Source organism: Thunnus albacares, chromosome 3 (assembly GCF_914725855.1).
Source record: "Thunnus albacares chromosome 3, fThuAlb1.1, whole genome shotgun sequence".
In the NCBI taxonomy this organism is placed as follows: Eukaryota; Metazoa; Chordata; class Actinopteri; order Scombriformes; family Scombridae; genus Thunnus; species Thunnus albacares.
The window spans coordinates 14,095,737-14,121,577 of record NC_058108.1 but is presented as its reverse complement, the minus strand read 5'-3'; positions in this window follow the sequence as shown (position 1 = coordinate 14,121,577).

Here is a 25,841-nt window from a genome sequence, read left to right as displayed (position 1 = left end):
CATGTACACAAGCCTGGTGAAAAGTAGTTACTCCGGAAAAGTCTAGGAATTGCATTTATTAGGGGTGGGAGAAAAAAAATCCATTTACACAAGAATTGTGATTCCTTTCTTCTGTAATTCTGAATCATTCTGAATTAAGCCACAGATTCCAAAAAACAATTGAATTAATAATGGTGGAAGTCAACTGGGAGGGCACAATGCAGCACTCAGACGAAGTACAGCAAGAGTTAGATGTACTAAAGTTACTATCTACTTTGTAGTTTATCTTCAAGAGAAGACAAACTTTTGGGCACATTTTGGATTTAGTAACTTAATAATTAGCATTGCAAGACATTTTTTAATACTTCATATGCCATCATCCAGACACTAATGTTAGTGGAGTGGAGCACTGAATTCCAGCACTAACAAATAAACTTTACAAAACTTCAAGCCACCTCTGGTCGGACGAAGAAAATAACTTGGTCCACTCTGTTTCATTTCAAAAGCCCTGTGTCCCAAACATCGGTGGCGATAACTATGAGAGCGATCTCATCTGTTAGAGATGTTATCATGGGGCAAAAAAAAGAAAAAGAAGGTGAGTGATCTGCTGTGGTATTAATACTCCATAACAAATAGATCAACTTCTGTTGTATAAAGACAGCCAGTGGTGGTGGTCAGTAAATTACATGTTCATTTCATTCTTCCTATACAGGAAGACAACAACTACAACCTGCTTCCAAATGAATGCAGTTAACTTTGTAGATTAAAAAAGCTGCATATTTTCATACACTTTTCTCTGCTTTTTTCTGTCTCATCAGACAAAGCTGTCAGTTATATTTTATGTTAGGTAGAAGTGAATGCTTTGGCAATAATATTAAGAATAATAATAAAAACAACAAGAGCCTGAAAGTAGACCCCCCTTTTCTATTTATTTAATTGACAATTTTTAATCTGAATCAAATCATGACTCCAAGAATGGAATCATTAGAGCATGTATTTATTATTTTGCATTTATGTACCGTTAATGCAATAAATTCTGAGAGAAACATAAGTACCCCCACCCTCCCCCATTATAATTTTTTATCAACACAATAACAAAGCATTTTTTATGAACACTTCTGTTAAGTTACAGAATGTTCATGATGAACCTGCAAAAACATTCACTGACCATGTGTGTCTTATGTTTTCCCTACAGTATCCACTCGTAGTAACTAAAACATGATTAACATTTTGATGGTTATGTTTAGGTAAGTCAAGGCTCTTGGTTAAGGTTAGAGAAAGATGGTGGCTGAAGGCAACACTGACTATAAGAATGATACAGAACGTGTTTACTTTTTCAATATTTTACCCTAACCTTAAAAACTGTTTAAGGAGCTATGTATGGAGGTTAAGCCATCCTTGGGTTAGTAACCTAAACCTAACTGCATGTGGGACTCAGGACTCATATCTGGTGCCCTGTGCTTTTTATTCCCACTGTAAACTCCGAGCAGTAAAAGAATACTGACTGGACTGGAAAAGGTTTCAGGTAAACATAATCCAGGAAAAAAATATGTGTCATTCAAACAAAATTTATTTGGCAAATTAGTATATAAACATAATTTTAGAGCACAGGCATCTTTACAGAAAGGGCAGCGTTCACTAAAGCTGATATCATTTGAACTTTGTAGAGTGCGACATGAACTTTTTTTTAAAGTAATTTTTCTTTAGGTATTTTTGCCTTCATTTCATAGCAGACATTATAGAGGCAGATAGGGAACGAGGGGAGAGAGATGGGATATGACATGCAACAGACGCTGCAGTATGTGCCTTAGACAGATATCTATCAGACCCACCTCTGACCATTTTTTCAGCAATAACTAATTACAAAAAGAGACTCAGAGTTTTATGGTGCATTGGCAAATGAAAATGTGAAATAACAACAAACAAAAATAGCAAAATTTGCCAGTGTTTATTAATGAGCATAATGTATTGTGGGTAGCAGTAACTGTCATCATGTATGCACACAATGCCAACTGATAACTTCCAGTTGTATGAGCAGGCATGCTAACCTTTTCTCACCTTTCATGTGTGTGAATCAATGCAACGTGATAAAGAGTAAGAGGATCATTTCATGGTGATCTTAGCTATATGTGACTCCTCATCTGAATATTTAAAGTGTTGAGTAGTTGAATATTTTATACTTGAATACATCTACATAACAGAGTATATTGAGCTGATTCACTGGAACCGTATAGATATGCTACACAAATATCAGATTTGACTGTTTTACAAATGAATTGAGTATCTCCACACTTTGTCAGTGAGCACCTTCAGAGTGTTGTTTTATGTGACTGAAAGACAACAGTTGATTAAAGCTGTTTAATCACAAACACAAATATTTGTGTCATGTTGAGTTGTAAAGGTCATCTTTGGTTTCAATTTCAAGCTCTTTATTTTGGTGTCTGTAATTTTGGGGAAACAAGGATGAAGATGCAAATGGTACACATAAATCTCTTGGAGTTACTTATACAACAATCATATCCAACAAGAGCTTCACGTCTCTTGGAAGAAGAGTTTTTCTCAGTCAGCTGATGTTGTGCATACAAAGTGGTCTATTGTGCTTTTTTTTATTCTAGGTTGTCTAATGCCTGCTCTTTCCTCTAAATTTAAACCATTTGCAACCATAATAATTTGATAGACTTATCATGTCAAGCTCTTTTCTCTGCACCGTGTATCTTTTCCTTGTCCCATCCCCCACAAGTTCACATCCATAACTATCCAAAAGCCAAAACCTCACCCACACTCACGCAGCACATAGTACACTGCACTCCCCAAGGACCTGACCCATACTTTGACTTTTCATTACACAGCTGAAGAGATAGCATAACATATGGATACCATATGGATAACTTTGTCCAAAGTGCCTCACAACATAGTAAGTGCATTCATTTTTAGCAAGAGTGTTGCCAATAGGAGCTGAGATTGTTAATTACGTATCGTAGCTCCAGATTCTATGAGTATAGGCGTTGTCCTCTAAGTCACTGTTGGGTTTATCCCTGCGTGCATGTGCAATCGTAAAGATTTTCTTTCATGCCACTTTGCCCCACACAGTTGCCCCCCTCAGGTCCTCATCTCCTGCATATAATACCATATATATCACCAATCGCCAGTGACGCTGGTGGAGAAAGGGGGCCTGGATCTTAAGTTACAATACATAACTAACATTCTATTTCGTATAGGCTTTGCCTTGTAAGAGCTGTCCCTGCTGGGTTAAGGGTGAAGCTGATGTAGTCAATGCCCCAATGTGACACCAAAGTCCACAAGCAGATACACACACCTGTTCACAACTGCACAAGTGCAGAGCACAATAAAATAAAAAGCATAGACTGTGCCATGGTCATTCTCCATGCCAAGCCCTGTATGAAAACTCAAAGAGAAAAACTTTACACTCCTTTTACACAACAAACCTGCCTCTGCAGAAGAGTGGGACTAAAATCGCACACCGTAACAGTCCCAACGTGAGCAGGGCAGATGATGAAGGACAGCACAGCTCACTAATCCATGATGATGAGATTAGAGGAACACTTCCAGCGTAAAAAAACACCAGAGCTGACAACATGTCACCGGCCGTTAAGCATGTTCAACACTGAAAGAGTCAGGGAGGACTCAGACACATCGCACAGTTAAACCAAATAAAGGGGCACAGAGACGCTAATGATGTTGTGCAGATGTCCACCACTGCCATTCCTCTGAAAAGAGCTGTGGATGAGGACAAAGCCGTCATGGAGTGAGCACGGATGCCCTGTGGGGGATCCAAACCTGCCGCAACATAAGCTTTTGTGATAGCGTCACAGAGCCAGTGGGCCAAATGCTGTTTCGGCAGTGACATATCTTGTGAATATCCCCTGTAATGGACAAACAGTTACTGCATCTGTCTGATGTTTGCTGTGTGCATTACATAATGAATGCACACAGGGCAGAGTCGGTGAGACGTTTCCTCTGCTTCACTCTTGTGTGGCTGAGGGAAAAACCCCTCCAGAGAAATAACCCTTGACCTTAAAAAGATGGTTATGACCTTAGGTGTAAATGAGGAATTTGGTTGGTGGCAGAGTAGCTGCACCACAACTGCTGATCTATCACTGGGAGGTGTAGGATTGCTGCAAGTGTGTCTCTGCTCCACAGGAGCTGCCATGGCTGCCCCAGCAGCAGCTGCACCATAGTCCAGAACCATGAGGCGCTAGTGCGTTCCGGGGCCGTCAGAATGACCACTAATTTCTTCTCCTGAATGCGCTGAGAGGCAAGGAATCAGGGGAACTGGGGGAAAAATGTAAAGAGGAGCTCTGGGCCACAGCCAGTGAGAGAAGGTGTCCGCTCCCAGTTGATAGTCGTCTTGTGCATTCATGGAGAACTACAGCGCGCATTGTGCATTCTCTTGTGAGGCGAATAGATTCACCTCCGCTCTCCTTAATCAGTCCCACCACATTTGAACAAGTATGGGAGGGACCATCCATGTGACATCAGGTCCATGGCTTGGTTCTATACAGCTGAGCTGAGCGCACACCATCCTGGTGGTTTATGTATGCTGCTGCAGTCATGTTATCTGTTCTCACCACTATATGCTTGGGTGATGTGTCTCAACACTCTCAGCACCGTGGACAGCTCCAGGCAGTTTATGTGGAGAGATGGGAGGCTCTGGCCATCTCCCCCCTAGAACATGAGACTGTCACATTCCTCCCTAACTGAAGAGAGATGCGTCAGTGTACACTGAAATTTATGACGTACCTCTCCCTAGGGAACACCCCATCTACATAGGGGGGGGGGGGGGGGGTATCCAGTGCATCAGATCTGATTGCAGTGAGGGATTGCGCATCACCAACAGTGTCATCACCACTCTGTGAGGTCCGACACATGATAGAAGAGAAGCTGGAAGAGAGCGCTTCCAGCTTTGCTCCCATGGTGGAGGAGTCCATATGCATGCCCATATAAACTATCAGCTGGGAGGGAAGAGGGAAGCTCTTCTGCCAGTATATGGCAAAACCCAGTGCTGACAGATGCTGCACAAGCTGCACCATGTGGAGCACAGCTCTCTCCTTGGAAGGAGATCATCTAGGTAAAACAGCACTCTGATGCCTCTTCTGCGTAATGGCTCCAGAGCCATTTCCACACATTTGGAGAAGATGCATGGAGCCAGAGAATAACTGAAGGGAAACAGGTTGTATTGATACTGAACTTCTTGGAAGGAGAAACACAGGAATTTCCTGTGGCTATGTATGATTGGCACATGAAAGTATGCATCTTTTAGGTCAATGGATGTGAATAAATCACACATACTACAGCACATTTGATAGTCAACATGTGGAAGGATATCTTCATTATGCACTTGTTTAAGAGAGATAGGTCCAAGCCTGTTTTCTCCGGCACTAGGACATAGCAGGAGTAATGACCCTTGTTCTCCTTGCCTGGAGACACACATGAGCCTCATGGGGGGGGGGGGGGCAGGCTCTGTTTTAGTGGCAGGACAGTGGGAAAACCATGCTCCGTATCCCTGTGGGCTTTGGTGAACATAGCGAGACAATGGCGCCTTCAGTTTTCTGGAGTTGGAAAAAATTGCCTCCATGTAGGCAGAGTTCCATGAAGCAAGACCACACTGGGTGACACCTGCACAACAGCTCCTGGATGTAAACATCCCCACCTAGGAGGCCACGAGTAGGTGCAGGTGGGTCTGCTGGCATTGGGATGCCCCTCAGATCTGCCACCATTTTGATGATGCCCAGCAGGTCCTGGAAAAGTGCTTTTGTGGCAGGCAGTTGGAAGGTTGTGGTGAGGAAGGAGAGAGCTGCAGCTCCTTACCTGTCGTCATCAAGTTCCAAAGCTCCCATTGGGGAGGGTGGCTGAGGAGAGAGACAGTGATGGCGGTAGCTGAGTCATCAGACTCATGCCCACCACTGTGTTTCTCTTCCAGGATGTCCAGGAAGTCAGAGCTGCCTCAATGCCTCCGGTGAAAAACCTCTCGGTTGGTCCAGCTGCCGTCACTGTCACCCTCCACAAGAAGCGCCATGAGGGTGTCTGCACACGAGCACAGGCGAGCACAAAACTGGCAAGCGGCCCAGGAGGTGAGCGCCAGTCCAGCGTGCTCAGCACCAAGGCATGACTCACAGCGAGGGTGGAGATCAGATGGCAGGATGTAGCCAGTGTGGCAGGCAGGACACAGACAGCCTCCTTCAGGAGGCTTCTTCAGGAATCAGGAGATTCTTCATTTTTCTTCTTTTTACTTCACTTTTTCGACTGCTTCATAAGATGCTGAAGAAAAATTGGGAGCAGAGCTCAGGTTAAGATGGTATTATATAACAGGATGGTATTATATGAGGACATGAGTGGGGCGACTCTGTGGGGCACAGTTGTGCGAAAGATAATCTTCTGACTGCACGTGTGAAATAGAAACACAGTTCAACAAATACAAAGCTAATGCTTTGATAGTATATCTTCCTTTCTGCATTCTGTTTTATGAAGTTCTTACTCACTATTTTCACAGACAATTTGAGTGCATCACTAATTTCACTGATACATATTTAGAAATCAGTAAACTGTCAGTACTTTAGGAAGGTAGTTACATTCACTTTGTATTCATTTAGAGAATGAAAATGTAAGACAGATGCTGGATGACCTGCATCAGCTTTAGAAAAGTAAGAAGATTCAACAACAGTTCACAACAAGGGCTTGTGTCACTAAAATGAAGCATAGCAGGCAGCATCATACCGCATGCTAAATGACCCGTGTAATAGCTGACATGGCTAAAAGAGGGCCTCCAAAACTACTACAGGCCAAGGTGGAGTCTCTCTTTCTCCCTCTCCATTTCTCAGTTTCTGGTCAGTCTGCATTGACAGATTTCAGTTGCTGCTATACCATAGTCCTGTCTGTTTGGTAATATAGTTGGGTCTGAGGTGGGGGTTATTAATTGGTAGACACAATATATTCTTGGATTTGGTGTAATTAGGATATTTTCCAAAGGTTAGCAACACTTAAGAAAGCTTGCCGATAGTTACCCTCACCTGGAGAGGTTAAGTATTTCATATGGCTGATGAAAAATGATTTTGGCCTCTTAACAATCCTTGCATGGGGGTGCATGCAAGGATTGTTGAGTGCAAGAAGACTTGAGTGCTCACATTTCAATGAGGCAAGGCTTCATTTTATGCTGAGACTACGGACAAAATCAATTGAAGCACTGAGTAATATCTAAAGAAACCTGCACACTTTAAAATTAACAATATACAGTATGTATTGTATTCTCTGCTTACCACTCCTTCTCTTTTCCTCTCCTTCTCATTTAACCCACACAGAATGCCAAATATCATCTCACCTAAGCACATTATTGGGTATGAGGCCTACAGTCCCAAGCTAGCTGGTGCTCACAGATAAACCTGTGTCCAGAATCTGAGATCCTCTCTATCCTCTAAAAGCTTCCTAACAAGATCAGGGTTGAGTCATCCACGTTGTGAAAGAGGGATTCCTTATCTTAGAAACTAATTAATGGCAGAAGCTTGGATGGCGTTCAACATGGGAACTTGCACATGCAACACTTTTAACACAGCATGACAGTTTAAGCACATCACAAGCAGAAAAGATCAAAGCAGAGATGTTAAAGTGCGCAGCATGTTCTTTTGCACACTAAGGTGTTGGGATATTTTTAGTTGTCTTAGAAGATAGACTGAATGAATGGAAGATTTTACACAGGTAACAGAAATGCCTATGAGGCTTGATTACTAGAGATTTAGTGATTAAATGAAAGAGTAACACCAAAATTTCCAATAAGTGTTATTATTTTATTATTTTTTTTATTTGTTTATAGTGCAATACAAGTGACCAATATGAAAACAAGCAACATATGACAGAATACAAGACAATAGGGAAAACTAGGCTCAAACAAACGAAAAAGGCATAATGTCTGGCTTAGATTTTCTTACTGTGATACACGTGTTTAGGTAGGTGTGTGTATGTTTGTGTGGGTTTTCTGTGTGAAAGAAACAGAGGGGAGAGAGAGCATACGGAGCAGACAGTATTAACCAAAGGAAGAAAGAAAAAGAAAAAAATCAATCAATAAATAAATAATAACATAGCTACAATGCTCTTGGAGAGCATCTCTGGTTGGGCTCGAAGGACAAAGAGGCGCCAGTGTTTATCAGGGGTGGGCCAGGTCAGTAAAGCTGGGTCAATGGAGAATTTTATGTATTTATTTTTGCTTTCAATATTTAATTTTTGCTCGTTTTATCCTTTTTTAACATTTTCCCCTACTCCTCTTCCTTGCTTTATTTGCTCTCGCCTGGTCACCACTAGGTCCATAGGAGGTAGCTGGCCTGTTGGAGGTCAGAAGCCTTTTAGAACAGCCCCCACCCCTACAGGAGGGTCTGATCAACTGAGTCTGAGGAGCATCTTTCTATTTGGAGAGGGGCTAGCAGGGATCAGGTCATCTGACCCAAAGCTGTCTCAAACCACTCTAGTCTTTTTCTTTCTTCTGTCATCTATTTTTTTTTTTTTTATTAGAGGACAGAAGGTGCATTTCAAAACATACTCCCAAAACGCCTATGACATACAAGTCAAGGTGTTACGGGTAAAAATTTAGCAAATCTGTGTCTGATTTATTTATGCTTTTAGCAGAAGCAGAGCAACATGGGCATCCTGCTCACTACCTGTCAAGTCCAAAACTCCCCGATGCTTTAGCCCTGCATCTGGGTAGTGCTAGATGACTGACTCTTCTGTTCACTTATCTATTTATCAAAAGAGCAAGTCTTTTTGTACACATTTTATATTTTATATATCTTAGCATTTTGGTATTGTTATTGGTAGATATTCTTTGCCTTATTCCATTACAATTAATGTTTTTAATCATTATTTATATGACTTATCTACCAAAGTAAGCCATATTTTTGCATATTCACTTCATATTTCAGAGAAATATTCTCTATAGTATGAATCAGAGCTGGTAAATATTTTCCTGCATAGACTTAAGCTGCTTCATAAAATAAAAGTAATATTTACTCTAATAGTATGATAAACAGAATTAACCAAACTTGATTTTTCAGATTGGCTCATGTTTAGAGGATTACTGTCATAAATCTAAGATTTGAAAAGTTGTTAGAGTGAAGAAATCATCTCAGACATCCAAATCTTATTTTCAAAATTTTAAATCTTATGTTGTCAATTTTAAAACTATAGTTTACGCTTTCAAAATTTACTTTCACGCTTTCAAATTTTTATTTTAATGAAATGATTTCTGACAGTAATCTAATCTCATAGGTAAAAATGTTGGATCATTTGTGGCAGAAAACATCCCATTATAAATCTGTGTACATGTTACTGAAATTGAATAAGACTTTTTTCTCTTATAAGATTTATCAATCAGTCCCCAGCTGTATGCTGTCTGGTGGGACAAAAGATGAAATTCTGTGTATCAGCTCTTTGCCTCGTTAACATGTTTCAAGCACTGCGTGTCTTCTTGCCTGTTTTTCTGTTGGTCTCTTTCTGGATTTTCCTCTCTCAGTCAGATATATTTTGTACTCCATTCCCATTCTGCCTCTCTTTCTTTCCCTGGTGAAAGCCAAGGGTTTGTGGTCAGAGCCCTGTAGCACCGGGCAGTCGAAGACATCCATTCGTCCATAGTTGGACTTTGAATGAGTTGTTGTAATTCAAAAAGAAGAAGAGATACCAAAGAAAGAAAGAAAAAGAAAGAAAGAAAGAAAGAAAGGATAGATACATATACAGATAGATAGATAGATAGATAGATACTTCTGCTGATAATTTTTAATGGGAAGAAAAGAAGATGTAGCTAACCACCTTCAAAGCCTACACTCTAATTTTAGCTCCTGAACACAAATTATGTGAAATAAAAACTTATCCAGTTAAGGGATGAATATCCGCAAGTATACTTATGCAATCAGGGAATTTGTGTCATCTTACTGCCTGAGAACATGTATATGAAAGACTGAACATACCGAGCCACTCAGCTCATGCACTATTTAATATATAGTTAATGTGAAGTGGTGCATAAGTGTTTTGACAAGTCTTTTTCTGTACAATGTGTTTCAGTGGATGCTTGATAAACAAGCACCTGATGCTCTGAAAGAAAGCACTTCTGGCAACAGGGTACTTGGAGTGTTTTCACATATACTTCTTTCTAAAATAATCAGACTCAATTCTCTTTAAGTGAACCAGCTGCAAATGAAGCTTTCTTTGTGTTCATACCATATAGTGTTAGAGGAATTGGGGGAAAAAAACAGCTCTTTCTGGTCCACTTTAGGATTGATAACAGTATGTGTGATCACTTTTCAAATGATGTACCTAAAGTATTAAAAGCACAAGTATTCATTTAGTAATATGAATATTTATTTCATATATACAGATATTTTGTTCCTTTTGTGTAAAAAGTACCCAACCCTCTTGGAATTGTTCATGCTTTATCATCTTTAAAAGGGATTTAATGTGTTTTGTCGAAATGAAAAACAGATCTCTACAAAGTGATGTTGAATTACTAAAAATATAAAATACATCATCTGTTTTACTTGTAAAATATGTTTGCACTACTTAAATGTTAAATGTAGCACCATTGGTCCCAGAGAAACAAAATTCCATCCCTACCTCGTACTTGCATATGAATGGGTCGACAATAGTTGAGTCTTGAGCTGAAAAGTAGTTATTACAGCTGTGGAATAAATGTAGTAGAGTAAAAAGTCTAATATTTCCCACTGATATGTAGTGGAGTGCAAGTATAAAGTAGCCTAAACTTGAAATATTCACGTTAAGTACTTCAAAACTGTATTTAAGTAACCTTGGGTACTGGACCGAGTCTTAGTGGGAGGATAAAATGACTCAAGTGTGACATCATGCTGTGTTCTGGGACACATGTCTGTTTCTAAATCTGATAGTAAAAGATTATATATTATGGACAAATTAATAGGCATTTCAGAAGACGAATGAGATAGATCTAGCAAATGGGTAATGGCTCATTATATTGCAGGGTGATTAGTCAGTGGAATTCAATTTAAGTGAATTCAGCCTAGAGAGTTATTACGCTCATAGCTCATATCCAAACGCAATCAGGTGACCAAAGGGTCAACCAGGGTCAACACAGAGAGAAAAATGTTCTCTGCCGTGTGCTCAGCTTTACACAACAACGGCCTTGGCAGCATGTTCATCTGAAATTGAGCATTAGGCATTTGAGTAATATGAAAATTCAGTATAACCACCGCTTAATGTTTTTCATCTATTGCATTTGCCTTGCTAACTAGCTGGATAGCTAATAGTAAAAGAAACATCAATTCAACCTTGAGGCAGCCAGCATGCAGTATTTTGCATACACTAATGACCAGCTGGAATCAGACATGACCTTAAAGTAAAAGTAGTGATGATGAAGAAGCTTCAGTTGATTCAAAAACATATAATTTTATTATCTCTGTGTGGAGTTGGCATGCTTTTTAATTATGACCCCAAAGATATGTCTTCACCTGAAGTCTAAATTAAGGCAAAAATTAGAAACAAACACAAGGATTTATGAAGGACAAGTTGATTAAACTCAAATAAATATACATCAAGATAATTATAATTATGTATGTGCTGTCAAGTTGAGGGTTAATGTATTTATGAAAATTCCTTGTGTTCCTTTTTTATATTGGACTGCAAATCTTGTGGTATGCAACAATGATTCTTGAGTGTTTTTACTGTGGCTATATTATAAATGAACTATAGTCAAAAAAGGAATATCAAACTCTAAAACTGTCAGAGGGCTGAAAAAAATGAGGCTACAATACCTCAATTCAGCAGAAGTAAGTAATGGGTTTATGATACATGGATAATAGAGTGAGTGGTACCTGTGAAGCAATGAACCTTAAACTTGTTTCTCAGCTGTGAAAATGCACAGAGTGATCTGTATCCTTCATTCAGATGATTCTTTTCTGAGCTGGATCTTCCTTTATTGTCTTCCTTTTGAGTTTCTAGGCTTCTATTTTGGTAAAGGAGTGTGTCTATTTAAAAGAGCCCAATGACAAGCATTTCCAAATGTATACTAAAAGAAGCAAGGAAACAAGCTTTCCACAAAGCTACAGTCGATCTTCTGCCAAATATACACAAGCCTTTTTGTTTTAATCAGCATATCACATCATAAGCTATGATCCTGCCTATATAGCTTTGCACTTTCCTATTTTCCAGGGCAGTGGCTGCCATTGAGGACACAGAGGTGTCTCGTGCTCAATTCTGTCTTAGCAACCTGGGGGGAGTTAAAATTCCACCGTTTAAAAATACACAGTGGGTATTTAATAGGCCCTTTCCAGTTTCTAGACTCAGTATGTTTAAAACTGCACTAATCAATATTTTTATATTAACAATGGGTTAAATGACTATTTGTAATGTGAACGGTGTCACTCATAGTGACAGACCTACAGAGAATTATCAACGCTCTCAGCTCTATGAAGCTTTTTTCCATCTTTAAGCTTATTGTTTTGGTTTTATACTCTGCAGCTTTAATATTTTAGTTTAGTCTCAGCACTCTCATCAGCCTCCTTTATAGGTGCAACAGGCAGTTGTTTTCAGCACCAAATGAGTTAGCGACTAGGTGTTGAACATTGTGGAGCGGCTGTGGCTCAGGAGGTAGAGCGGGATGTAAATAGTAAATAGTAATAGTGTAAATAGGCAACTGCTTGCTAACATGTCAGCATTAACAACTTTACAAAGTCAGTGCCCCCAAGTAACCCGAAAAATCAATTAATACCACTTCAAATAAACTTTTAATAAAGGATTCACCATTTAACCACCTGAATTTTATTCCATGTACTGTAGAGAAAGTTTTGAAACAGCATTTAGACCTTCATGCTTCATACCTTTACAAAAAAAAAATGTAATTCCACAGATACATGAAAAAATCCAAACAATTACATACAATTAAAAAAAAGACTTTCCCATTGGAACCTGGTCAGGGTTTTCTGTGGGGGGGTGCTTTGGGGGACTCATAGCCTCAGTATTTATAAAATCCAGGCTATGACCCTGCCCTCAATCTACATGAGAAAGCATCACTAATTCACTGTGTAGCTGCACTGTCTCAAGGTGGAAACCAAGATCTACTGGAATGAAACTAATCCACGTCACTGTTAAATGCAATAATTTATTACCAGAGGATATGAAATGTATAACAGTGACATTTTCTAATTGTGTAGGGAATATACAGATTCTCTCCTAAGAGTGTTAAATACCCGAAAATCAAGTTGAGCTAAATGACAATTGGCAAAGCTCCTGGAGAGTAATACCCCCGGATCAGACTGAATTAAAAGGGGATTTTCCCACAACTCTCCAAGAAAGAATTCCTCACATCGCCACTTTCATCTGTGTGTCTGTGTACAGTCTGCTCTGCTGTCAAGCATAAAACTGAAGCTATATCCCCAGAATGGAGGAGCACTTTTGCAGACTGAGGGACAGACGTTGCCAGCTTTGTCTCGCCTTCAAGCCAAGAATGCTAATTGGTCTATTTAAAGGCTGTCCATTCCTGGCAAATTAAACCAAACCGTCCATATTTAAGCTGCTTCCTGGATCAGTATATCATGTGTCTGGGGGAAAACATACTGTACATTTATCACTTACAGTATGTGTACACAGCGTTGAATCTAGCAGTTTGCCATTGTGTATTCTTGGTGATAACGACTGGTCTGTGCAATTTTTCTTTGAGGTTTTATCCAATATTGCAATTATGTCATCTGATGATGAATTGATGGATGGTTTAGAACATATAAAATGTAATAAATCAAATTGATTTTATCTGAAAAACTGTTAGATTTATGACTTTGTGTGTACAGGCCGGCACACAGATCCACACCACTCCAAACTCCCATCAGGCCCCACGCAGTTGAAGACAGGGTGACATGATGTGAGAGGAAACACTCTCACTGCGGGATCTATGGTACAATTAATGAAGTGATGACATTATATATTTATTTACAAGTCATTAGGATTCAGGGCCCGAGGAGTCACATCCTGTCTCTGCCAAGGCTCTCTAAGGAGCATTCATTTTGTTTGGTCTACATAACAAAGAGAAAAATTAAAAGCTGGCATAGAAGCCCTCAAGCTTAAACTGCACAAAGCCTCAAGTTTGTGCTGTTGACAGAGAAGCTTTAAGCATGGAGAGTGAATTTTGCAACTGAATGTTTATAGATTTAATTAAATTACAAGACGAGACAAAAAGCCCAAAGGCACAGCGCTTTAGTGTTTAACACAGGCTGGCTATGGCTATTGTTTGGAATGAACAATCAGCTGGAATTTCTTTTTTAGGTTTAATTCTGCATAATATGCTGACTAGTAATGGTATCAGTGGGTTTATTAACTAATGGCTGCACTGAAGAAAAAGTCTCAGTAGTGTGATCTGGGCAAAGAAAAAGCAAGCACAAGAGAAACAGAGAGTGGATGTACAGTATGTGTGGGAACATTCAGATGTTGTGAAATGAATGCTTGCATGTGTGTACCATATCCATTTTTTCTCTCTGTGAGCTGGAAGTGTACAAACCCTCCATCTACAACCCCTCCACCCTGCACTTCTCACAACCCAGAGGTGATGAACTGGCATGGAAGACTGCCATCGTTACGTTATGTCATCAATTAGTCTCATCAATTAATCTGGTGACATAACATGCCCTCTGACTATACTGAGAGCTCGTTCTCAGCATGCCCTTGCCCACATGTATCCCCTGTGACAAAAACCAAAGTGTTGCCAAGCACTGATATTGCCGCGCGGAAGGTCGTGCTAAACAAAGGGGCTCGTCCAAGTACTGACGCTTTTCACATCTTAAAGCAGAATGGCCTTCCCACTACTAAATACAGGTCTGCATCAGAGATACTGTGACCTTTTTCACATGGTGTAAATGAATTCTCAGAAAGCATGAGAACTTCTTAGAAACCCAGCATGAAATGATCAGATTGGAACACAGCAGGAAGAGATCACTGGGAGATAAGGTCAGGATTCGAAGTATGGAAACTAGGAACAGAGTGATGGATCTTTTTTTTCTAACTGCTCTGACCTGGTTAATACGCTGCGAATTTGCAAGTGATGAATTTAAAAATCCAGGACCTCACTGAGCTAAATAATCAAATTGCCTGTCAAGATACCTAACCTGTGCTTGTGCCAACATGCTCCAGGATCCAAAATTCAGCATTAGCCAAACACTAAAATGCAACAACACAGGAAATGATGTGTATTATTTTGTTCTTGTAAGAGGAAAAACCCATCTCCAACAAATCCACTTGCTACATGACATGCAGTCAATGAATAAAACAGCATGAAGCCTGAGACAGATTGGAACAAAGACTGGAATCATAATTTGATGATGAAAAGCACTGAGGATGGAATACCCTATCTGTGCTATATCCCCTCTGCTCCATGCATGTTTACTGTAAGGAATTAGGAATATAAATTCAGAAAACAGGTGTTTTCAAACATATTCCTGTGGGACAAAATTTATCTTAGTGTACCTTTTTACCTTTTCTATCATTCAATAAAGTAGAATCCCAATTACCCTCAGACATGACTCAAGACTGTTGTATTTTCTAATATTAGTTTGAACCTTCATCTCTTGTCCAGCGACAAGAAGGCCACCGGCCAGGTGTTGCAGGGGTTTACTGGGTCAGCTCAGCGCTGGGGGCCTCGGCAGTGACTGGGAAACGAGGCAGAAATAGGTCAGAGAGGTGAGAGAGGGTGGCAAATTGAAGGTGACGCTGAACCCCCAATGGAGAAACATGGATGCACGGTATAATTTATGGAGCATCTCGAGGAGCCGTTCCAAAAAAAGTGATGTATCCATTCATGCTGCATGTAAACAAAAAGTTGTATTCTTATTTGCTTGGAAAGTGAGACATAACATTAGACATATTATCTAGAATATTTATGCAGGAGTTCAAGAGTTCATGGCTTCCAGCCACAGCAGGAGGTTAGCAAGGTAAGTAGGTAGCATCAAAGGCAACGTCCCACCTGACTATGTGTTAGCTTTAAACCTGAGGAGGTCTTTGAGCTGGAAGGTTTTGGGGAGAGAATAATCAGCTAATACTTACACCTGCATATATTTTGCAGGGACACAGGGAGCTAAAGCTATCCCAGCTCACAATTCTAGTGTAGCATAGTACTCAGTTTCCCTTTTATTCCTAATCTTTCTCTCTCACTCTTCTTACTATCTGCTTCTTAGCCATTTTCTCTGTCCTGTTCATTTCCCTCTCATTCTCCCTGTTACAAAGTTCAGACTAGTGCAGCTTCAAAGCAGGAACATTACTGGGACAAAGGGATAGTGAGTCCGCTTGGAAAAACTGAGCACACTCAGAAAATGATCGGAATTGTCAAATCAGCCAATGGATCAAGTCAGCCATAAGCAGTTAAGCTGATGCTCAGCAGGCAAAACAAAAACAACATAGGCACAATGTAGAATTAATGATTTGCATCACAGCAAAGGCTTTGTTTACAAAAACATTACATTGTGGTTATTGCTGCTGCTCAGAAAATAAGCCAATGTTCAAATTATATATGGTGGGAGGAAGTCATACTATATCACATTAAGCCTATTTTGAGTTATGTATTTGAAAATTAAATGTCACTTTTGTTACTGCAACACAATACAGTATAATAGTAAGTGTATAGTGAGACAGTTGAAAAACAAAATGATATCCATTTGCAGTATTCTTTGGGCATAGAAAGCAGTCATATAAGTATTTTAGATGAGAGTTTAAGCATCATAAATTGTTTATCTGTTCATGTCTAATCTCTGTTAGATCCTGTTCTCTCAGAGAGGGAACTTAAAATGTGAATATTTGTGCTCTTTTATGTGTAAGCCACTACATAACTGAATGATACTACTGGAAATGCATGTGCATCATATCATAGATTCAAGATTCAAGATGTTTATTGTCACTCCAGTTATACAAGTACAATCATGTGAAATACTTTGGCTGGGAGGCTCCATAACAGATTTTTTTTTCTTTTGTCAAACAGACCAGTTTTTGATTAAACTGTTGACTGTACGTGCAAAGTGAAGTGAAATATTTCTAAAAAGCTTGATAAGTTCAAACCCTGCCTATTTTTATACCTATTTTTATACCATGCCAATCACTGCTTATAGTGGGTGTGAATGTCAGATTGTCTGTTTCAAAAAGTTGGTGGAAAGACAGTGAAAACTTTATCCTATGCCTGACCTCTGAAGTTTAACTCTTAGTACATTTTATAGAAATGAGAAAATAATTAGGAGTTATCTCTACATGAAGCAGTGGTGTTGTGAGCAGTTGGGAGGTGAGGAAATGTACAGTATGTGTGTGAATGTAATTTAATACCATGTCAAACCACCCAGCTAAATTGACAGTAATTAATTAAAATGGTTGCATCGCATCCCTTACTTGGCCTCCAAGATGTGAAAGTGGAGAGATAAAGGTAGACCTTGAGCAAATTACTGAGCAACAGAGAGAAAGACATCATGAGGGAGACAGGGAGACAGAAGGGGAGGGTGCGAGTTTGATTAGACAAGCTCAGAGAGGGGCTTTATTTCGGCCAAGGGCTGTTAATTACCGCTATAGTTCAAAACAACCTCTCTCTCCCGCTGAGTTCCTCCCTTCCCATACAGCATCAGCCACATGCTCTGTCACATGGAAGCCCCCTTCATCAGGCTTGGGGGCCCGTGTTGCTCATCGGATCCTCATCACCCCAGATTGGTGCAGCTCACCCTATCACCCTGTAATTAGCTCTTTTAGGTCTGTAGCCATAATCAAGACACTGTCATCACTGTTGTAGGAAGTGCAAAGTTACTGATTGAGTTCCTTAACACACTAATGCACCTGTCAGTGGTGCTGTTTGTAGGATGCATTTAAAGAGGTGTATCAGACACTCCTGAATGACTTTACCTTTAAAATGCTCCTTGTAGAGTATATACTGTAACACTAAAACACATTTGTCATTATTATCAGTACCTTACATACTTGCTATCTATGTTCTATGGCATTTAATTTCTTTAATGGAAAGTGCCTCTGGTGTGATGAACAGTCAGTGTATGTGTTGTTCTGTGGACCTTATCAAACCATACATTCTAACCGGAGTGTTGTTGCATCGGATATAAAATGGCAAATTGAATCATTCAGTCTTTTTATTGGCGAATGTCATGTCCTCTGATATTAGGTCTAAAGACAATGTCAACTCCATCACAAATAATCTGTCATTCAATATCAAAAGTAAAGAGGACACACACAAACTTTCTGACTACCAGGTCTTCTATGATGACTAAGTTATGCCCTAATTTAACTTTTTTTTGGGATGTATTGGTTAGACTGAAAAAGCAGGCGCAACATGAGCATAAATATGGTTTTATTCTCAATTGTGAAGCAGCTGTCAAGTCACTGATCATAATATATATTTTTATCAATTTTTCTGGTGATGTAGAAATTAGGAGGCTATAGACTGTTGTCCAATTAGCAGAGAGGTTCACTGGCTACCACCTGTCCTCTACCTGGGTTCTGTACAACAAAAGAAGCAGGAGATTACAGCCTACCCCTCTCATCCCTGCCGTCACCCGTTCAATCATCTCCCATCAGGGGGAAAGCCCAGGTCAAATGTGACAAAGAACCACTTACTGCAGATCCAGTTTCTTTCCAACAGTGTCATCACCCTCAACAATGTATATCCAGACCAGAACCCCTCATCCCCCACACAGGACATGCTACAAGACTAGACTGTCCTCTGTTTTCACTATATATACTGTACAGTATGAGTGTTTAGGGGTTTTAATCAGTTGGAGTTCTTGAAGTAAAAGGCCATTTTTTTTCTGCATATACAATGAACCCTTGAGCCCAAGGCTTGTTCTTTGATAAAATGTCAAAAGTACAAGACTGTATACATAAAGATCTAGGGATATTAGTTAGCTATGACTCCTATGGAAAACTTCCATAAAAAAACATCCATCACCAAGCTTAATATTCTGTTGTGTGCACTGCTAACAGCAAGCAAAAGCTAAAGATTATGTTTTGTAGAAACCTGCTAATATATTCAGCATTTTACAGTAACTCGGATCACTTTCAGATTATGGGTCAGTGCAGGAAGAATTTAACAACTATTGTGTGTATTTTGTTCCCAATAGCAACTTGTCTCTGACTGGCTTTTTCTCCACAAGAACGGTGTCAGAACCTAATAGTTTTTAGAGTCATTTGCCATACCAGGCTATCAGAAGAAAACATGATTATTGGCATTAACATGAACTGACTGGAGACTCCTGTGTTTCTATGTTGAGTTACATTGAGGACATCATCAGGGTTAGGGGTTAGGGTTAGGGTTAGGGTTAGAAATTGGAATTTGAAATCTTTCTTGCAAACCCTGCCCTCTTAGTTACAAGTCTTGTATACACCTTCTAAACATATATACATTTGTGTACATTCGTATATCTTGTAAGACTAAATCCATGCATGTGATAACATTGATAGTGATTGTCAGCAGGCCATCACAATCTTCCTTATACGTATTTTGTGCTCAGTGTTCAGTAGTTTGAACTCATGTGTTATGTTTTTCAGATCATCAATCAATACTATGACAACTTCCTGGTAAATAAGAATCATTAAATGGAGTAATACTGAGGCTAATATTTTTAGTTCCAGGGGAAAAGATAAATGACAGCAGAACTCACACAGTGGTTTCATATCTGTGCCAGGGAAGCATGGCAGCCATCTTCTTTCAGCCAGACTGTTTTAATGCAGAGCTCTAATCGATCAGTATTCATCCCTCATCCACACTGGATTTACGGAGACACAGCCCACGGCTGCCATAGGGCTGCCAGACCTAAAGAGAAATGGCCCGGAGGAGCTCTGCCATCCACCATCCACACTGGGAGGTTCCAGACGCCGTCGCCACACAGGCTGTTTACTAATCAAGATTTACGCCATTCGTTTGTATATATCAATAAATCACTTCTGAGTGCATGTGGATGACCATGAATCTAAAACAGGAGTAGATTCCTAATTGCCTCCCACAGGGCTGAAGCAAATACATACCATGGTTTTACCTCACAGGGTTTTATATTAGACTATGGGGAACAAATGCTTTGTTTTTAATTGCTATATAACCATGGCTTATGGGCGAGATTTTCATTATTAGGCAGCCTTGATAGCAAGAAGTGATTGTCCCAAGTGCCAGAGGCAAGGCTGTGGATTCATCAACCACATATTCAAATCGGTATTTTGAGAAAGCTAATTTCTTTTAAGTCCCTGTTGAGAGAAAATGGGTGTTTTCTAAATCTGGGAGGACATGATCTGACAACTAAACTAAATGTGTCACTTAAGACAGATTTTCAAATTTAAAACGTCGTCCTCTGCTGAGAGTGAAATGTTATATTTCCTGAGGTGTAGCCAACTCATGGATGGAAGGGAATATTATATGTGTCTAATGGAGAAAGAGATATCCTCTCAAGGTCACAAAGTGAGACCATGATATCTGCAATAGACAGAAGGACCCTCAGAGGAGAGGAGGAGGTGGAGGAGCTGAAGAGATGGTTTAAGTTCCTGTCCTTGGGGAAATCTCCATCCATCTGGGGAGTCGCTGAGAGCGCGGCCAATTCACACGCTCTAACAGGCCCTTAATTTGGGGAAACATATGCCACCGCTTAGGCCTTTTGGAATCTGTTCACATGGCAGAAATTGGTTGTTATGGTGGACATTAGCTGGTAGACTAGAGGAGGAATAAATAATGTTATTTAGAAGTGATGTACACATCATCACTGTCTCCTAAACAAGCTATCTCTTCTTTTAATCTCACTTCATGTATTTGCTCTCTATTGTTTACTCGTGACACTCAGAAATATTAATTTCACACATTATAATATGGAAATCTTTAAGACCACAGTCTGAGCACATATAATCCATGACACTGAATGCTCCTTGTTTTTATGCATGGGGATACTGCAAATTAAATTCATTCTGTTTCTATGGATAAAACCTGGAGGCAAAAAAACACAGGATGAGTGTTGGAAGAAGTATTCAAACAACTTTGACATATTACCACCTTTCAAAGTATACATGCAAACAGTTGCCTATTGGTTATCCAACAGACAGAGAGCAACATTAGCATTAATTTAGAGTCGTGTTCCTGGTCTTCATAAATCCTGAAGGAAATATTTGTTACTAGCGTTTACTAGCTAAATGCTAAATTTGTCTAGTGGACAGGTTGTGCACAATGACTTTATCAGAGCTTTCTTGCTGAAAAAAGTGTCTGCTTTGGTTGGAAATGAGATTGATGCGAGTAGACTGAACAGTAAAGTTGTAGGATGTAAAACCAAAACTGAGAGCTGAAAAATGCTGAAACATTGCATGGAGCTGAGGACTGACAGTTCTCTGTGGGTTTGTCACTAGAGGCCTAATATAGTCATTTGATCCATTGTTACTATAAAAATACTGACTACTGAAACTTTCAGTGCCGAACTGTATGGAATATTAAACCTCAATATTGTTTTGATAAAAACTGAAATGTATCTGTTGCACTGGGTCTTGAGAACTGGTAACTACCAAAAGATGTCATTGTCTGGTCAGATTAGTAGTCTTGTTAGCTTATTCTTTGATTAAAATGTTTCTCATTTAAATGTAAGTTTTTCCAGTTTTTAGACTATTTTATTAAGGCAAAGTTCTTGCATGACTATTTATGTTTAGACTTTTAACATCTGAGATCATTGGCTTCTTTTGTTTAAGTGAGACTGTGTAACAGTTGCTGAACAGTGGCCACAAATGCTAATGGTAAATGCTAAAACTTATTGTAACAGTAGCACAAGAGAAACATAATTAGTCAATAAAGTCAATAAAATGATTCAATACTTTCAGTTATACAGTATCCATCTAAAGTTTGCTAACATTATTGGCCACCATGAGCTATTCATACTAGACCAAGTAAGGCTGTAGCAGAAAAAAACCCTGAGTGTAATGAAGTGAGTAAATTTGCATTTAATTGCTTATGAATTCGACTTTCCTTTTTATGAGAGAAAGAATGTGTTATTCACAAAGTCGCACTTTACAAAAAGTAGGAACACAATTTAATATTTCTTAAATCTATTAAAAAAAAGGATATCAACACTGAATCGACTATTGTTTATAACAATGCATAGCTGATCATATGTTTTGTATGTAAAATCGTAATCTGAAAAGTAACAGCTGCCAAGTAAATGTAATGGAGCACAAAGTACAATATTTTCCTCTGAAATGAGGAAGAGTATTAAGTACCATAAAATGGAAACACTCAAGTACTCAAGTAAATTACAGTAAAACCATATTGAAAGGAGAAAATAAAGAAATGTAGGTGCTTATGTGTTGTTGGTTGGGGGAGTTAGTGCATCTTTCAGGGATGGAACAATCTTTGCCAGTACGCCCGTACTCAAATACCTCCTCTTTGAATAAATACAATTTCCAGGGGTCCTGGCACGGTCACTAGTCGTCCAAGCTCTGTCTGCTGCTTACTGGGCTGAATAGCAGTGACATCTTAATGCTGATTATTAACACCCAGCCACTGCGGTGATAGCATCACAGTGTCAAGTTTGCAGTTCACTCTTTACAGTTGCTCCGAGCCTCGACTGTATGCTCCTGCAACACACCATGGCGCTGAGAGAAGTTTCCTACTACAGTGGCAGCCCCGGAGGGAGCACAGAAAAATGTGGAGTGGGCTCTTTCGGTAATTTCAGTCCCAGCCCCCACCATGCACATCAGAGCCTGAGGAGCAGATATGGTCCGAATTGTGAATCCACCCACACTGCATGTCACTCTTCATAACACAGAAACTGTGAGCATACTATCTATGCCGACCACACATACATGTCCACACACACATGCCCACATAAACTCTTGCAGATATACTGTGTTGCACACATGTATATTGAGAAATGGAAAACTGTGGACATAAAGAGATGGAGTCGATTATGGAATCAATATACTTTAGAATAACAACAGGTATTAAATATTCCAACATTCCCTTTGCACTTGTTTCAGAGTGCTTCCAGTCACGCTGCTGCTGTAAATATCTATAATCTCATCTTAATGTTACATCTAAGGTTTGATAATGAGTGGGAGCTTGGCATGTTGGCACGCTCTTTGTCTGCCTCCTGATACTTTCCACTCGGCTGAATTACCCACTCCACGATGACTCGATGCAGCAGAGCAAAAAATGATGCTTCCCATTCCCCTGTGTATTCAGATTCTTTCAAATGGATTCCTTAGGCCCCCCTCATGCTGCAGACCCAAGCGAAGCAAGGATTTTTGATACCCAGCTGATAAGAAAATATCAACTATGTCTAGATTTTTTGAAAGATTTGACATCGTGTAAACATATGCTTATTTGTGAAAACACTCATTTAATTTGTAGCAAAACTAAAAAGACCACAAAATGTTTGATAGACAACTAAGTATATGCTCATTTGACTAAAATGCTAAAATGTGTTGTTTTGGCATTGTTTGATCCTCATTTAGTCTCTGTTGTGAACATGTTTATGGATGCGCTGTAGTTCGGTTGATTGAAGGATATTACCATCAGTAGAAAGAATAAAATTACACGTTAACTGTACTGAGAAAAGAAAGTGCTCAATTACCAAGCAGAATAACAGGACAGATTTCAATTTAGATTATTTTAATTTCCATACCAACCTAGGTTTCTGTGCCTGTACAAATTTACGGAATTATTTATTAAGCTGTTTTACTTCCAATGTGTCATGACTCCCCCTCTAGGTGTCATTGATTGGTTTGACCCATCACCTGTCTCAGCTCCTATCAGCACTGCAATGCTCTTGGTGCTCATCATTCTATGTGCAGGCTGGGGGTGGGGACTGCACACACCCTGACCTTTGAACTTGTGTTGACAACTCAACCGCCTCAAGTTGCAGAGGAGGCTCATGCGTGTCTTGGTTAGCATGGCGATGACATGAGATGTAATATCCCAGGAATATATTGGCATGCAGCTCTCACTTCTGCATTGACATTCGGTCCACAGAAAGATAAGATATGGCTGGCAGTATGCAAAATATGTCAATATTGTTACGCTGGGATCCTTTTTACTTTTATGCTTATTTACAATATGGATGGATGGACTGAACAACACATCAAATAACTGCTGTTTACCCAAATTCCAGCAATATTGGTCAATGAAATGACATTACATAATCCTTATTATCGCTGATAGTGCACCCTTTCCACAGCAACAGATCTCTAATCTATATGATGAGTGCATTGATGCATTGAAGCAAAGTGAATCATTATTCTATGGGGTTCAAATGTTCAATGCGATCTTTGTCACGACATCCCTCCTCTCTCTTTCTGCCTTCCTGTCACTCCTCACCATGTGCTAAAAAGCAAAGCGCACAGATCTTAAAATAAACCTTTCAAAATAAAATAGCCCAGAGATAGTCAAGTGGTAAACTTCACATCTGGGGCCCCAACGGCCAAGGACAGAATCCCACCAAAACTTTTTTCTCCTGTCTGACTCCTGTCTGTCCAGTCATCCAATGCCTGAATAAAGACTAACAATATTATGAGTCTAAAGCTTTATTAATGGCCCTTAAAGCAAGGTTTGCAACTAACAGTTATTTTCATTATCAATTAATTTGACAATTACTTTCTCGCTTTATTGATTAGTCCATAAAATGACAGAAAATTGTGTAAATACCCATCACAACTTCCTAAAGCCCAAGGTGACATCTTGCTTGTTTTGACCAACCAAAAGTCCAGAAACATTCAATCTACAATTATGTAAAAGAGAAAAGCAGCAAATACTCACATTTGAGACTATGATCGATCGAAAAATAGCAGAAAAAATAGTATAAATACAAAAATTCTTCGAACTCAAAGTGTAACAAAAGCTTTGGATGGAACCAGAGCTGAAACGATTTGTTGATTAATCGATTAGTCGAGTGACAGAAAATGAAACATTGTAGTCATTTATCAATAACTCCTACTATTCTCTGGTGGTAGATTCTCCATTGTAAACATTTGCTTCTTTTCTCTGAAAATGAATGACTTTTGAAGATGTCACCTTGGCCTGTGGGAAACTGGGATGGACATCTTTTACTGTTCACTGACATTTTATGGACCTATCATTACTTGATAAATGGAGAGAATAATAATCAGTAATGAAAATATTCTTCAGGTGCAGCCCTAGATGGAACATGCAACATACCCTCACTATTGACATTCTAATCCCTTTCCTACAGAAGGAGAAACATTTAGTCCTGAGGCTTGTAGTGGAGGAAAGTTGTCAGCATCAAAAAGGACCAACTCTCTGGAAACATGACCATGTTCAGCAAATTTAATGACAATCTGTCTATTAGATTATATCTTGTGACTAAAGTACACACCTCAGGTACCAAAGAAAGGCACAATGAAAGATTCATTTCTTTGGGAAACGGAAAGGGGCTTAGTAAATTGGTCTGATGGTGGTGCTATGGGAACAATCAGAGATTCACAAAAATCACTACAAATATCAATCACCACATCAAATTTTACTGTCATCTGTGGAGATGTCATGCTCTGGACCGATGTGTTGGGTGGACAAATGGACTGATAGACTGACCAACATTGTCATCACCAGTGGGGTAAAAATGATAAATGTTAGCTGACATTCATCTCTCTTTAGGCAAAATAAATGAAATGGAAAAAGTGAAATCATATGCCACACTATGACCACTATATCCTGAAGCGCAGCACCAAGATTTGGCTTCACCTAAATTCCTTCTCCCAGTGATGGCTGAAACTAAAGCTCCTTAAACTGCAGCGATAGGCTGCAGAAGCGAAGAATCTTTACTAGCCGGATTATCTCTCTTGTAGCAGCCTGCTCTACAAATGCTTTTCTATCTGGTAAACCATGTAGCTCTAAATTCAATTAGGGC